Source organism: Lygodium microphyllum, chromosome 21 (assembly GCF_053477565.2).
Source record: "Lygodium microphyllum isolate KBCC chromosome 21, Lygodium_microphyllum_v1.1.10, whole genome shotgun sequence".
Taxonomy (NCBI): domain Eukaryota; kingdom Viridiplantae; phylum Streptophyta; class Polypodiopsida; order Schizaeales; family Lygodiaceae; genus Lygodium; species Lygodium microphyllum.
In genome coordinates, this window is record NC_141155.1 from 32,581,753 (window position 1) to 32,598,237 (window position 16,485).

Here is a 16,485-nt window from a genome sequence, read left to right on the forward strand (position 1 = left end):
CCTCCCCTTGTGATCGGGCGGACCGAAGACGAATATTTACACCTTGACTACTACAACGATGGCGAATTCGGACGCAGCTATAGGGCTGGAGGGAGCTCGAGCAGCTGCCAAACGAGTCGCGGCTTGTACACAAGCATGGCTGATCCGCCGAGCTGCAATGGGAATCAGCAGATGGTCGAGTGTGAGAGGACGGAGGAGTAGGAGAAGCTCATATCCTCTTCCTTCTTAGTACCGTTCTCTCTAGACGGAGGAGCACGGAAGGAGAGAGATGGAGGGAGAGGGAGGCCCTGAGCAATCCTTTTCTCCATCAGAAGAATGCAAAGGCCACTGATTCATTGGGTGTGCCCCCCAGCGGAGACTCTTTCTGCCGCATGTAGATCCGTGATACACAGGTAGACCACACATCATCATCTCCAAAAACAGACTGAGCGAAAAAAAATGAGACAGAAAAAGCTTTCCCCCCCCATAGGCCGTCCGATCTTCCCTCCTTTCCCATTTGAATTCTCTCTCCCAATTAGTCTCTTTTCCCCTTCCTTTTCTCTTCTATCTTTAGTTTTTCTTTTTCTTGTTTTAGCATATCAAAATTAGGCAAGCGACCTTCCTCATTCCAGCACTTTTATAAAAGTCTGACATGAGCATAATTTTTGTCAAAGCCTTGTTGTGCTAGTAATATGTCACCATGCCTTTTGCATTAATTCTACATTGACATCCAAGCAACCAAGATTATTTGCAAGAGGCATATCTTGCAGCAACTCTGCTTCCTCCTTTAAATGTCCTTCTTGTAGCATATCTCCAAAACACTTGCACCAAGGCTGTCATTGCACATAGAGCTAGACCAAATAGCAGCAGGACAAAGATCCTTTGGCATCAGTTTTTCATATTTTTCTAATACACGCACATCATGCATCCAAACAAAATCATGCGCATGCACTAAGGGAATATATACATTGGATGCGGATTATTAAAATGCATCACACAAACAATGAATCACACGCAGAAATTAACACAAATGCACAACAAAAGAAATGGAGGTGTATACGACTCGGATGCGCAGCAACACGACATCCACCCCCTCTAAACCTGCGCATCCTTCGGATGTGCCAACTATCCAGGACCATTCAAGTCCACAAACAGGTCAAGTCCATCTTCTGATTCTAGTAGACCTGTTTCTCCATCGGCTTCATCATCTATATCTTCTGTCTCATCAGCTTGTCTTTCTCCTATCTGCTCTTCTTCTGTCAATGCTTCAAGTGCATATTCTTCATCCTCTCTTCTCTTGAAAATCTTGACTCGTTTTCCAGCAATAGGCACCCTCAATAATGTTCCATCTAATTCAGCCAGCTCATAGGTACCATTGTCAAAAACCTTTTTCACTTCATACGGTCCAAACCATCTTTGAACCATTTTTCTCATGCTACTATGCTGATTTTCTAGACTACTGTCGTAGACTAGAACCCAATCCCCTTCTTTTATGGCTCTAGGCCTCAAGCGATGCCTTAAATCAAACCTGTCCTTATTTCTGAGACGGGCTGCCTTCAAACGGTCAACAGCTAGCTGCACATCTTCTGTCCTTCTCTCTAGTTGACGAATCCGAAGGGCTATCAGCTCTTCCCTTGATAAATTCTCATGCCACGGAAGAACACTCCAAGTGAGAGCACAAATTTCAGTAGGCTTGACAGGTTTTTGCCCATACATCAACTCCGCAGGCATGTATCCAGTAGTCACACTATGTGTACAGCGATCAGCCCACAATGCAAAAGGTAGTAATCTCGGCCAATCTCCAATCCGACCTCTACAAGCTTTTGCCAATGCTTTAACTATTGGCGGATGTCCTCTTTCACTTTTGCCATTTCCCTCTGGACTATAGGCAGTAGTAAGAGCCAATTTAATCCCAAGCCGTGAGAAGAATTCTCTAGCTTCATCAGCATCTAGCTCTCCACGATCAGCTATAATTTTGCATATACATCCATACCTGCAAAATATTTCTTCCAACAAGAATTTACATACTGTAGTGGTGGTCTTCGTCCGCAACGGTCTACCTTCAACATAGTTTGTAAGATCCTCCCTAGCCAAGACAAGATATCTCATCTGCCAAAGTCCCACTGGCAAAGTAACCAAGTCTACCACCCACTTGTAATGCATACATAGTGGATAAGTCAGATGCAGCTCATCACGATGTCGCACTAAAGAGTAAAGCTGGCAGTCCCTGCAAGTTTCCATAAAATGAGAAACATCTTTATACATCCCTTTCCACCAGTATCTTTCTTTGATTTTCTCATAGGTAGCCCACACACCTCTATGTCCAGCCCATGAGCTCTCATGAAACTCTCGCATAATCTGTATCTGCATCGCTACATCACAAACTACTCTCAAGGGCAAGCCTCCTCTCTTCTTTGGATGCTTCCAAAGAAAACCATCTTTCAAGAAATACCCATAAGCCTTCCTTCTGATTTTCTTGAATTCATCATCTGTCCAATCAGCTCTTCGAGTCAATGAACTTAGATACTGTCCAATTTGCAGCCATTCATCAACATAAAGTTCTTCATTAAAGGCTTCAACAGTAGATACATGACAATCATGAATAAGGACAGAAGCAGCAAACTCTATCTCATCATCTTCTGCAAGCATTGACTCCTCATCCTCATATCTCGCTCTAGAAAGCATGTCAGCAATTGGATTATCTTTCCCTGCTATGTGTCGAAATTCTGGATTCAATGATTTGATATGGGAATCCACCGAAGCATCGCTATATCTGGAGTCGAGCAACTAGTAATCATGCCAAGCAAAGGCAAACAATCTGTTTCCACAATAACTGAAGCTCCAATAAAATATCCTTTGTCACACTTCAGTGCAGTGACTACTCCCCACAACTCTCTTTTAATCTGCGGATATCTCCTTTGTCGCTCATTAAGAACTTTAGCTCCAAAGCGGATAGCATACCTATTTACATCAGCATCATCCTGTCCCACAGCCCAACCTATGCCAATAGGGCTAGTATCAACTGTCAACATGATCGGCCGTCCACACTGATAATCCGCCTTGCGTTAAGTAGGAGCTGATTGCAACAGCTTCTTGAGCTTACGCATGGCTTTTGAATGCTTCTCATCCCAATGAAATTTCTGCCCCTTTCGAAGCAGCTGATAGAGAACATCTGCAATATGAGCAAAATGAGGAATCCAAATCATGTAAAATACACAAGCTCCCACAAATCTCCGCACCTCTGAAGTAGTCGAGCAATACTCTGCAATCCTGTTTATGGCATCCACCTTTGCAGGAGAAGGCTTTCTGCCATAGTATCCAACCATATGCCCAACTATGATGACTTCATTAACAGCAAAGACAGATTTCAGCCCTGAAAGTGTCAAATTTACCTCCTCTAATCGTGTCAAAATTTGCTCACAAGCAATCAAGTGATCAGCCACAAACTGTCTACATCCACGCAAATCAAGACTTTCATTATTTTCTTCTTCTGCACAACCCTTAATAGGCACATCATCTAGAAAAGGCATGGTATACTGCGGAATATAGTCTCGAAGAACTCTATGCATAGCATTCATCATATGAGCAACTGAGTTTGTAGCACCTTGAGGCAAGGTACACATCCTCACAAGACCAATAGGTGTCCGCATAGTAGTAATATCCCTGCTTTCCAAGGCAAGCTGAAACTGATCATAACCTGAATACAAGTCACCTAGTGAATAGATGGCTCGTCCTGCAAAAGCCTCAGCAAATTCATCCACAACTAGACCTGTACCCACATTCCTGATTGTCACTTTGTTCACGGGCTGCATATCCTGAATAAATCTCAAAGTACCATTCTTCTTTGGTACAGTAAACCACCTGTTAGAATAAGGTGCAGAAGAGGGTTCCAAAATCCCCATTTTAATCTTCTCATTCAGCAACTCTATCAGCTTTGGCAAGTGTGCTTTAGGCACAGGTATAGGACGTATATTCCATGGTACATGAGGAACAGTGAAGATGACCATAGGTGCAACCAATTCGGGACTAATGCAGCCAATTTCATGTGGAAAGAAAGCAAATGCCTTACCATGATGTCCAAGCATCTCTCTAAAACATTCTTTTTCCACTGGAAGCAAAAAATCATCATTTCCAATCTTCAATTCTGCAAGAGTTTCAGCTGTAAACTTATGTCCAATATTTGCAGGATCCCTCAACATAGGCTGCTTCATAGCTTTTTCAATCTGTTCATCACTATCAGAAGGAAGCGGGCCTGCAACCGGCTTAACCTTCTTATCAACTGTTTTATATTTTGTGTCAACCTTGGCATCATTCAAGCACTCTTTCCTTTGCTGCAATTTTTGCAAATTTTCAGCATCTTTCAACTCTGTTGGCTGAAAAATTTCAGCCTTTAGCTCTATGGACTGCATGGGTGCAGTCTGAAACTCTGTATGCAGAATTTTTTCTGCATTCAACTCTGTTGGCTGAATGAATTCAGCCCTCGGCTCTATGGACTGCATAGATGTATCCTGAAACTCTGTATGCAGAAATTTTTCTGCATTCAACTCTGTTGGCTGAATGGTTTCAGCCCTCCGCAATTCTATTAGCTGATCAAGATCAGCCATAAATTCAGTTTGCTGAGTTTTCTCAGCCTCTAACTCTGTTTGCAGCATAAAACCAGAAATTTCCTGAAACATATCCAAGGTTTGCACAGGTATGAACTTTGAACCCTTGCATACATCAGTTTTCAGCATTGCTCTCATCTCAAACAATGTATCTGCATAAGACATCCCTTCATACAATCCATCCACATGCTCTTCTGCTTGCAAAATACCTGCATTCTTCAACTCTTTCTCCTTACGACCAATGTACTGCCTGGTAGCTCTAGGCAAATCTGAAATTTTCTGATAACTCACTGAACTCTCTGAAGTAAACCCAACAAAGTTATTGGAGAAAGACTGGCTGCCAGGAGGCGAGATCTCCTCTTTTCTCCGCTCTATACCACTAGCGTCTCGCAAGACAGCGGTACCTAATGAAAATCCAACTCCTTCGCAGGTAGTGGTGCCTCACGCAAGGAGTCCCTGTTTCTCGGATGATTTACCCCAAGAGTCATAAACTGAACAGCTCGCATACCATCTTTACTGTGTATCCGCGCATAAGCTGATCCGTCATCCATCACTTTTGTTTCCATTCTTGCTTCTGTAATGAAAGGCTGTCCAAGAATAATCGGATAAGAGCATGAATCCTGAACAAAGCAATGATAATCCTCTTCAACATTACCAATAGAAATTCTGATACTCGGACAAGCAGCATACATATCACCAGAAGTATTGTTGGCGGCTCTCATGCGCCAGCCATGCTCTGCATCCATAGGCCACTTGCCACTCTCATAAACACCTCGAGCAATAAGATTAATCTCAGAACCATGATCAACTAAAGCGATCAAGGGAATTTGTTTCTCTCCAATCCTTACCACTGTCTCAGTGGTTGCTCTAGCCCAATGACTTCGTGAAAAATGGCTGCGAGGAATGAGAATAGGGGTCTCATCATCTTCATACTGCATAGGTTGCACTATTTTCTCCAATTGCGGATTAACAGAAGCATTTTCAACCATCACTACATCATCATGCTCTTTCCCAAGAGCTCCATGCCACAATCCCTGTAAAGCAGGTCCTTCCATCGCATGTCGTTTCCTCCGCAAAAGATCCTGCATCTGATCCTATATTTCTCTTCTAGCAATCCCAAGAGCCTCTCCAACAGTAAAAGTGACTTCACTATTCAAAATTCTTTCATGAAAAATCTTACTCATATCCGTTTGCATATCAAGGTCTGACAAGAGCTTGAATCCTGGCTCTTTTCTTGGTTGCCTCTTTTCTTTCTGCTTATCTCCCATTGGTTGATCAGAACCTGTTTGAGCTGGAGAATTTGACATAGGTGGAGCTGTAATAGGTGGTGAAACAAAGTCACCCCCTCTAGTCTTTTTGGAGGAGCTAGGACCTTCCTCATCTCTTCTTCTCTTTTCCTCAACCATGGCATCTAAACCCTGCGTTTTAGCCATATAAGCAAAAATAGAATACTTGTCAACAGGAGAATCCCATCCTGTTTCTCCTCGGATGCTAGAGCCCACACAAGTCATAATAGAAGTTTGAACTTTCCCTCTTCTCGCTATCTCCAAGGCAGAAGACCATAAGGCAGAGTCTCCATCAGATTTCTGCTCAAGCTGGACTCCAAAAGCTGAAGCATCTCCTCTAACACTCACATAAGCTGATCGCGCAGCCATATCATCAACAAGCTTCTTCATACCTCCCTTACCAAAGTTCGTGTCAAGAGGAGCGCCAGTCTCTGTCAGCCATATCTTTCCATCTTGTCCCCAGAACACTACATTCTTCTTACGTGCTTCCTGAAAAGCATCACAATCTCTGCAGTGTTGGTGCTCTGTACTATCACACCAAATACATCGTCGCCCTTTCCTTTGACCAGCTGGAAACGCAGTCACTGGAGCAGGTGCTACAGCAGGTACTGACATAAGTTGCTCCTTTAACTTACCAACTTCAGCTTTGACTGCTTCAATCGTCAAATCCGCCAAGCCTTTAATAACATCATCTACAGATAAGGGCACTGGAGCAGGAGAAACTGGTGGATTCATAACAGGAGGAGTAGGCTTAGGCAAAGAAGCAGCAGGGGTAGAAGAAGAAGTCTCCAAGGATTTTTCAGGAACTGATCTTGTGTTTCGATGCAATCTGACTCTCTTGCGCTGCTTCTTGACAAGAGCATTCACAGCATCAATGGCATGTCTCCACTCAGTCTTTAAACCTGAATCAGTAGCTTGATCTTCCAAAAGATCATCCAACTTTTCCTGTAAATCAGCATCTGCAGCTTGCAAAAATAACTCCACTTTCTGCATCTCCAAAGCTTGATGTTCAGTCCCATCCAGCTGATCATAACGGCTTTCAAACTCTCGCAGAAGAGCGGTAACAGAAAGTCCCTTATTAGGCATAGAAACCCATGCTAAAAAATTCCTGCGATTCATAAGACCTGTATCCTCCAGGAAATATTCATCTTTTAATGCCTTTTTAAATTCAGCCCAACCTGCATGTGCCTCTTGAATTTCTGCAATTCGACCTTCAAGAGCGCGCACCACGATCCGCAAGAAGTAGCGGCTCCAAACATCTTGAGAAACCCCAAAAAACTTCATCTTTTCTTCATACAAATGCAGGTAAGTTGACACTTGCTGGCCATTAAACTGCTTCATCTCCTGTTGGACAGCTTTCAAGGCATCCATAGCATCACTGTCTCATTTTGCATGAGCTTGTTGCTGCATATACATGGTAAATGACTGAAACAGGTTCTTCATGAAATTATCATCTGTCATCTCTTCTTGCGAGTCTCCCATCTTGCTGATGACGCAGCACTTTCACGTCGGGTTCACCAGAAATGTCAATGAGTTCGTGCAAGAGCTGCAGAACACGGGGTTCAAGGTACAGCAAAGGAAGAGTCTAACAAGAAGAACTCAAATTTTTGATGTCAAAGGTCATTATATTGCTTGTCAAAATGAGTTACAAGAAATTCATGTTTAGAATAATCTGAAGTATCTCATAAACTGTTTACATTCAGGTTTTTGAAGACAGTTATGCTTTTAGCATATAGGCTTGCATTCAGAATTCAGCAAGTCTGTGTGGAGGAAGGATTCAGTTGTCTTTGTAATGTCAAAACTTAGAATCATCAGAACAAACAGCTATGAGTTTGTCATCTTTCTCATCCTGTTTTATCATTGGCATAAGACCAATTTTTCTTGTTCAAAGGAAACATCCACTGAAGAATTCACCATTCAATCAACCTTGATGTTTGTTGTCTACAGCTACAGTAGTCCTCCAGGCATACAAGGAACAGAAAATGTAGCCTTCGCATCATAGCCAGTGCCACCACCAGACTCTATTAAACCTGGCTATCTGAGCTGCATATACAGAACCACCACACAACGATTCACAAAAGCAAAATACTTCAGCCTCTTCTACCTCCAATAGAATAATCATACACGCCAACCACTGGATTCTACTCTTGGGCAGTCCATATCAAGATCAAGTAGTAGTACCATCACTGAAAGCTCTTTTGTTACAATACACACTTACAACTACCTCCTTTCTGTAGACACTGAAATCTGCTCTTGTAACAAGGCTACAAATTTACTTTAATTGTAGGCACACATTCACTCATCTGTCTGCTCCTGCATGTCAGAAGTCCAAAGCGTGAGGTTGTCCCGTAGAAGTTGCATGTTTAGCGTGCTGTCTTTATACGACTCCTCACCAAGGGTGTCAAGCTCTGATATTGCTTCATCAAAGGCCTGTTTTGCCATTGTACAAGCCCGAACTGGAGAGTTAAGAATCTCTTAATAGAAAACTGAAAAATTCAGAGCAAGCCCAAGACGGATCGGATGAGTAGGTGCTAGCTCTGCTGTTGCAAGTTCCTGAGCAGATTTGTAGGCAAGTAAGGTATTTTCTGCCGCTTCCTTACGCTCAGCACCCGTCTTGAACTCAGCAAGGTAACGATGATAGTCTCCCTTCATCTTCAGATAAAATACCTTCGATTCGGCAGCACTTGCAGTAGGAATTAGGTGACTATCCAAGAGCTCCAGGATGTTGCAGCAGATTTTGCTCAGCTCGGCCACCACCTTGGCCCTGTACTCCTTGATGAGAGCGACATGCTCTTTGTTGCCCTTGTTCTCTTCCTTTTGCTCGATCGAGGAAACGATGCGCCAAGAGGCCTGACGTGCTCCGATGACGTTTCTGATTTTCTGACAATCTCTCGCTGCATAGATTCACGACAGCTCTCCCTGCACCAGCTTCAACGGCTGGAAAAGCCTGTCTCCTGCTGAGCTAGCATGGAGATGGTCGAGGTTCATCCTCCCCTTGTGATCGGGCGGGCCGAAGACGAATATTTACACCTTGACTACTACAACGATGGCGAATTCGGACGCAGCTATAGGGCTGGAGGGAGCTCGAGCAACTGCCAAACGAGTCGCGGCTTGTACACAAGCATGGCTGATCCGCCGAGCTGCAATGGGAATCAGCAGATGGTCGAGTGTGAGAGGACGGAGGAGTAGGAGAAGCTCATATCCTCTTCCTTCTTAGTACCGTTCTCTCTAGACGGAGGAGCACGGAAGGAGAGAGATGGAGGGAGAGGGAGGCCCTGAGCAATCCTTTTCTCCATCAGAAGAATGCAAAGGCCACTGATTCATTGGGTGTGCCCCCCAGCGGAGACTCTTTCTGCCGCGTGTAGATCCGTGATATTTAGGTAGACCACACATCATCATCTCCAAAAACAGACTGAGCGAAAAAAAATGAGACAGAAAAAGCTTTCCCCCCCCATAGGCCGTCCGATCTTCCCTCCTTTCCCATTTGAATTCTCTCTCCCAATTAGTCTCTTTTCCCCTTCCTTTTCTCTTCTATCTTTAGTTTTTCTTTTTCTTGTTTTAGCATATCAAAATTAGGCAAGCGACCTTCCTCATTCCAGCACTTTTATAAAAGTCTGACATGAGCATAATTTTTGTCAAAGCCTTGTTGTGCTAGTAATATGTCACCATGCCTTTTGCATTAATTCTACATTGACATCCAAGCAACCAAGATTATTTGCAAGAGGCATATCTTGCAGCAACTCTGCTTCCTCCTTTAAATGTCCTTCTTGTAGCATATCTCCAAAACACTTGCACCAAGGCTGTCATTGCACATAGAGCTAGACCAAATAGCAGCAGGACAAAGATCCTTTGGCATCAGTTTTTCATATTTTTCTAATACACGCACATCATGCATCCAAACAAAATCATGCGCATGCACTAAGGAAATATATACATTGGATGCAGATTATTAAAATGCATCACACAAACAATGAATCACACGCAGAAATTAACACAAATGCACAACAAAAGAAATGGAGGTGTATACGACTCGGATGCGCAGCAACACGACAACGATCAACAATATCCTCATATGTGGTGTCCAAGAAGGTAGTCACGAGCCTGCAGCACTGCAAATGGAAACCAAGCAGTATTCCATTCCACCCACATTCTTCCTTGGCCATGGATACCACTTAGAGAGTTCAGGAGGATAATTTCTCTGGTGAGTGTATCCGATGTAATGAAAAAAAAAAAGGCAGTTTGTAATGGAATCAAAAGCTTTGAAAGACATTGCTATATTTGAACCAAGTCTCGAAAACAATTCCATTGATAACAGTGGATCAACAATACACATAATTTTAGAGATTTATTGACTAAGAGATGCAATCAATGCCCTAAAGCTAATAGCAAAAATAAAGGCGTGTTATTTGCAATCAATAGCACAATCATTCTATATATGAAAATTTTTTAGAGTCAAAATGCCTTACCTTATGCAACAATAAACTACAGAATCTATTAATTAAATATCCTTTTTACAACTAGCATGGACTTGTCCTCATGAGATATGCTAAGATAGTCCTCTTCCTCAGAAGTGCAAGAAACATCGATAACCATTTGCCCACACACCTCACCCATTCTCTTATAATTAACAGGGCCAAGTACATCGATTTTTCTCTTGAAAATATCATCCTCACTACCTTATTCTGCTAATCATATTAAAATCTTTGTTCATTAGGGTGATCTTATGAGCATGAGCAGCAACAATGTAAGCATAATTCATAAAGTCAATAACAAAGTCTTCAACTGCCTTCTAAAGAGAAAGAATCGCGGCACTACCATTTCTTTTGCAGACCAGTTTTAGTCAACATTCTTCAAAATCTATCAGAAATATCCTTGATTTGTTGGCTGGTCAAGTACTCTAGGGGAGATTGGAACCTTGTCAGTTGTCTGCTTTGTCCTTGTCATTACTACTGCTTAAGAAAATAACAGGAAGAGTAATAAAAAACTATTCCCTGGTATGGTTGATACGACATGGAGAGGATAAGTTGATACGATGCGAGAGCAGCAAAGCCAAATCTTCACATGGTCCTTCCTATTCGCGTCCTATCGTGGAGCAGTTGATACGGCGCGAACATGGCAAAGCATAATGTTTGGTACTATACTTCTTGCTCCATATTGTGGATGACCTAGTATGGTGCGAGAGTGGCACAATGAGATCTCTGCAGGAGGAGTCCTCGCTCCGTATAGTGGAGGAGTAAACATGCGCGTGCAAAGTACAACCCCCCTGTAATGACTTATTTTTTTAAAGATCTTAAATTCATCAAAAAATTTCCAAAAAATTTCCATAAGGTTATTAGGATCTGAAAAAAAAATAATAATAAGATTTTTTTGAGCTCGTTTGCTATTTTAAAATTATTTTTTAGCAAAAAAGGGCCTAAAAATGACCAAAACAATCACAAAAAATAAGCCAAAAATAGCATATCATGATACAGCACGAAAAAGGGGTGTTTGATGACCTCAAACACCCCTTTTTGATGCGCCATATCAGGTAATCCAGGATATGGAGTAAGAAGTATAGTACCAAACATTATGCTTTGCCACGCTCGTGACGTATCAGCTGCTCCACGATACGGTGAGAATAGGAAGGACCTTGTGAAGATTTGGCTTTGCTCTTGCATCATATCAACTTATCCTCTCCATGTCGTATCGACCATACCAGCGATTTTTTTTTTTTACTCTTCCTGTCATTTTCTCAGGCACAAGAGTGATGACAAGGACAAAGCAGACAACTGCCAAGGTTCCAATCTCCCCTAGAGTACTTGATTAGCCAACAAATCAATCTCGATCCTCTTCTGCTCAAGGAAGTGAGCCTTCCAAGCCAAGGAGAAAGAATATATATTGCATTTTATTATAACTTTATTTATAAAGGCATCTTTTTGTGGATTAAGGGGGAGCATCTTGTCATGCTTTGTAATCGAATGTGGCATTGAGGGGGGTTTGGGGGGGGGGAGGGAAGGGGATGAGGTATTGAGAGTGTATACATGTGAATCTTCCTAATGCTATAGAGGATAAGACGAGCTGAGTGTGAATGGTCTTGAGGGAAAGGGGAAACCCTAACCCAAAAAAAGCACAAAGAAATCACAAAAAAGGCCATCATGGCTTATTTTTTGTGATTTTTTAATACTTTTTTTGGGGTTAGGGTTTCCCCTTCCCCTCAAGGCCACAAAAAAATAGGCCATCATGATATGGCATGAATGGGGGGGTTGGGTGATCATCACCCAACCCCCCTATTCATGGCATATCATGATGGCCTTTTTTAAATGATTTTTTGGGGTTAGGGTTTCCCCTTCCTCTCAAGACCATTCACACTCGGCTCCCCTTATCCCTTACAACATATAAGGAGGATCCTCTTCTCTTTTTTTTCTTAAAATAGCTTTAAAATAAGAACACATGAGCATTTTGGAAGCCTTGACAAAGTGGAAAGAGTGGGAGTTGGAGCAAACAAGGAAAAAGTTTGACCAATGGGAGGAAGAAAGCTTAGGGCTACTGTAGGACCTTGCTTGCAAACTTCCAGAGGCTAAGGATGACAAAGGTGTAGCAGAAGAAGAGAGAGCCCAGTTGGCCGAAACGATAATGAGAATTCAATAGAATAGTTTTATAAAGGTTCTCACAGAAGTCAACAACTCCAAAGAAGAGGACACAATGTAGGGATCGAAGAGAAAACTCAAAGTAGCTAAGGAATCCCTCCACAATACCTTGGGTTGACTACCATAACTACTAAAGTACGAGCCCACTCAAGATGAGATGGCCCAATGGCTTGAACATAGAGGCCTAACAACGAAGTAGCTAGTAAGATTGGAATTCATGATTCATAATGAGCTTGACCCTTCATTACCACTAGTTGATTACGACGTGGAAGATGCTCCCAAACCATCCCACACACAACAACATCTAGAGCACTCACTCAAAGAGTCATCCTCTTCAAGTGCAAATAGAGACCCAAAGTAGTGGGGCCAAGAATAGCTAGGTAAAGTGGAACTAAAGCTTAGGCCAAATCTACAACAGGTGCCAAATGTGTCCTTCCTTAGAGAATCACAAGAAGTCAACTTATATTGGGAAGAAGAGCTCTTAGCCCTAGAAAGAATGCAGTCATGGGATGCGTCGATGAACTTTTTTTCCAACAAAACAACAAATCTCAAGAAAACACTCTTGGTGAATGTCATGAACCAGGTGATTGAGATTGAGGTAGTATTAGGCTGGAGATGGATGGATCAAAAGCTACAAGATCCTGACTCATGTAGAGGAGAGGACACAAGGTATTGGAAGACTCCATCCCTTGTTTTTTGATATAAATGTGGGAATAGAGGGGTATGCTAGGCTTATACTTTGAGCTACATTGCTACCTACCTACTACTTGAACCTTTTGGAAGATATGAATGAAAGCTAGTTTACCAACTGTAATCATCCCCTCTTTCCCTCAACAATGGTTATTACATGCTTGTTGAGTAAAACATACATGATGAGCCATGTCTTCCTTGAGAAATCCATTAGGTCCCTACTTCCCTCAACCCAAGATTAAAGGAGAGGCAAGGAATAGTTGCCCAAGAAAAGAAAAGGAAATAAAACACACTTAGGGATTTCCATTTGGAAAATGGCCCATGTTCATGATCCATTAGCCCCTTTCTAACCTCCAAAACACCCTTCCCTCTTATTTCAACCCCACTTACCTTAACGTCATCCAGGGTCCTAAGAGTAGGACATCCCAAGAAATTACGAGACTCTTCACCTAGAACACCACTCACTTCACCCAAACCTTTAACCGATTGGGTCCTCAAGACCTAGGGAATCTGGGTTCACCTAGCACAAACTCATCTCCCATTCACATAGTTACCCAATTACACCCCGCTCACCGCACATAACTTTTTCCTATATGTATCTTGAAGAGTGAGAGAAACCACCAACAATCACCCCTTCATTCTTCATCACATGACCTCTTACCTTCCCTCTAATCATTCCATGAAAGTCCCAAGCACCTTCACTACTGCTAAGGGATTGCCACTTGCCTAGGAGGGTGGTAATATTAACCTTTTTTGCAAAAGAGCTACAAAAGTAGAAAGCAAGAATAAATAAGCGTATACAAATAAAAGCAACAAGTATCAGTATCATAATAAAAAGGTAACAACAATAATGAACAATCCCATGTGCATAAGCATAAAATTTATATAATAGTAGCATCCAAAATAATAAGAGTCCTTTATACCAAGTGCACTCCACTAATCAAACCAAATGTAACTGCATCTACAAAGCTTCATCTAATAAATTTCTCACATTAATTCCTTGCCATTTATTAGGAAAAATTTAAGGACAAAAAATAGCTAGTAATATTCTTTATGCAAAAACAAATTTATGATATAACTGTTGTCCCACTTCGAGACCATAACAACCCATATATCAATAGAAAGCTCTAGAAATGTAACGTGTCTACCTGTTATCTTCAAGACACGTCTTAGCAGTCCATCGGAAAGGATGTTTAGAAAGCTCCACCCGGCACTACCATGGAATGTCATGGGGTTTGAGATCTAGGACTTTCTGTGTCTGCCACGTAGTGGAAGTATTCCGGCCATTCCCACTTAGGACCCACCTGAATTAGGGTTTTCCCTATTGGTCATTTCCTAACGGCAACTAGCGTCGAACCCAAGCGAACTACTTTACGCAAAAACGCCAGGTCCAAAGCGGATTCACACTGCAGTTGGTTCAAGGAGAATGGGAAACGAGAGGGATGCGAAGCTCAACCTCTCTTCCATAAGGCATAGTCCCATTCCGTTCCCCTAAAACAACATAAATCGAGATCAGTTACTCTAGGTCAACTTTCTTGTTGTTCGTGTTCTTTGAATGATTTCCTGCTGTCCATCTTGATTGAGAAAAGTTCCCGGCCAACCGGGACCACCCATCCTTAGGACGGAGCTATGGCCACATCCACCGCACTTTTCTTAGGTTGTTTTAGTTATTTAATTACCTAACACACTTAGTTGGACATATATCAATCAGCTTCCTTAATTACCCCGTTAGGCACTGTTTCCTTCACGTAATCATAGCACTTGATATAGAAAAGCAATGTCAAATAATTTCCTTTTTAACAGGTTATCATATTTTATCTTTGAAATACATAAAGTCCAGCCCGTAGGCTTTATCCACAATCTACCCGAAGGCTATCCAGCAATCCAGAGGGATCACTAATCCAAGATTCTGCCCGTAAACTAGTATGCGGGCCTCAAGATCCAATCCCGAGTCACGTTAGCCTCCTTGGCAGAGCCCCCCTGGCACCCCTGGCACCCCTAGCAGAGCCCCCCTGGCGAGGGATTTACGGCCAGAGCCCCCCTGGCACCCAAGCGTCCTCCTGCTCCAAGTAGCACTTAACGGAGAGACCTCTCGTGGTGGGTTTGGTCCACCTTCCCGGCGCGGTTAATAACCCCCTTGGTTAGGGTTAGGTAGGTAGTTGGGGGTAACTAAAGCTGCCTCTCCCTTCAAGCCTTCAACCTGAAGCATTAAATATCCATTTATCCTTTAATTCTTTGATCAAACAAAGCAAAATAGTGCTCTTAAATCTATAACAAGCACAATTATTTCCATTGGTCGTTATTGTTGGCCAACTGCTAAGGAGTGAATCCTTCTTTCCGAATGCATCCAGCACTCGATCTGAGATCAATTGCGACTTGGTAAGATCCCCAAGGGTTTATCTGTTAACTCTAGATCCTGGGTTAGGGCGTATCCTATTAACCCGACTTGATCAATACCTTAAGTTCATATGTTATTCCAATTTATTGGTTGGTCCTTTGCTTCCAAGTAATTATCTTTACCCAAAAAAATACTATATTAGGACGGTTTATTCATCCTCTTGCAAGATAACTTGTGTAAGAATCTGCCAACCTCATTCCGAGGAATTGGCCATTCCCTTGTGATCCAATCACAAGATCATGCGACTCTGCAACTTGTTGCACAAGTGTCGCATCAAACTAGGGGAATATTCTATCCATCAATGGTGTCTTCTAATCACGGTGTCATGATTAGATATAACAATCCGTTCCTGATCGCATTAGGCCGACATTGTCGATCCTAGGGTTCCAAGTTTCATCTTTTTTTTAGCGAGAGATTCTTAGGAAAAAACCTCTTTTCTCGAAATACGTGCGACTAGGTAAATGTCTTCACCGTGCTAACCCTAGTCAGCTCCTTAGGATACGTTGCATTGAATTAACCCTTTTCTAAACGAGTACTCCAAGGTTTTAGGAGTTTAGGTTTATGACAATTTAATCTGTCTATTCTTGAAGATAGTTACGCTATCATTTCCATAACCCCATGACTCATTGTCTACACCTAAGTTGATTTTCAAACCCTAGCTTTTCGGTTTAAGATCAAGCATAGGTTAGGTTATAGCCTAATTCCAATTAATCATTCTATAACATGCGAACAAGATTCATGCTAAAACATGCAGCCTTTTACTACTTCCATTTTCGAATGAATTCGTCATATGTAGAACTTACATACTCTTTCGTTGATTTAAGTTTTTAGGCCACTCACATGGAGTAAAATCTTCTTCATGCAACCCTAGCAATTTCCTATGGTTTCTATCAACTTTCTTT

The 16,485-nt window shown here is 42.2% G+C and overlaps 1 pseudogene; it reads right to left on the bottom strand.

Moving 5' to 3' along the window:
- Nucleotides 1-8,029: 8,029 nt before the first annotated feature.
- On the bottom strand, nucleotides 8,030-8,857 carry LOC148017876 (14-3-3-like protein pseudogene; annotated as a pseudogene).
- Between the last annotated feature and the right edge of the window lie 7,628 nt (nucleotides 8,858-16,485).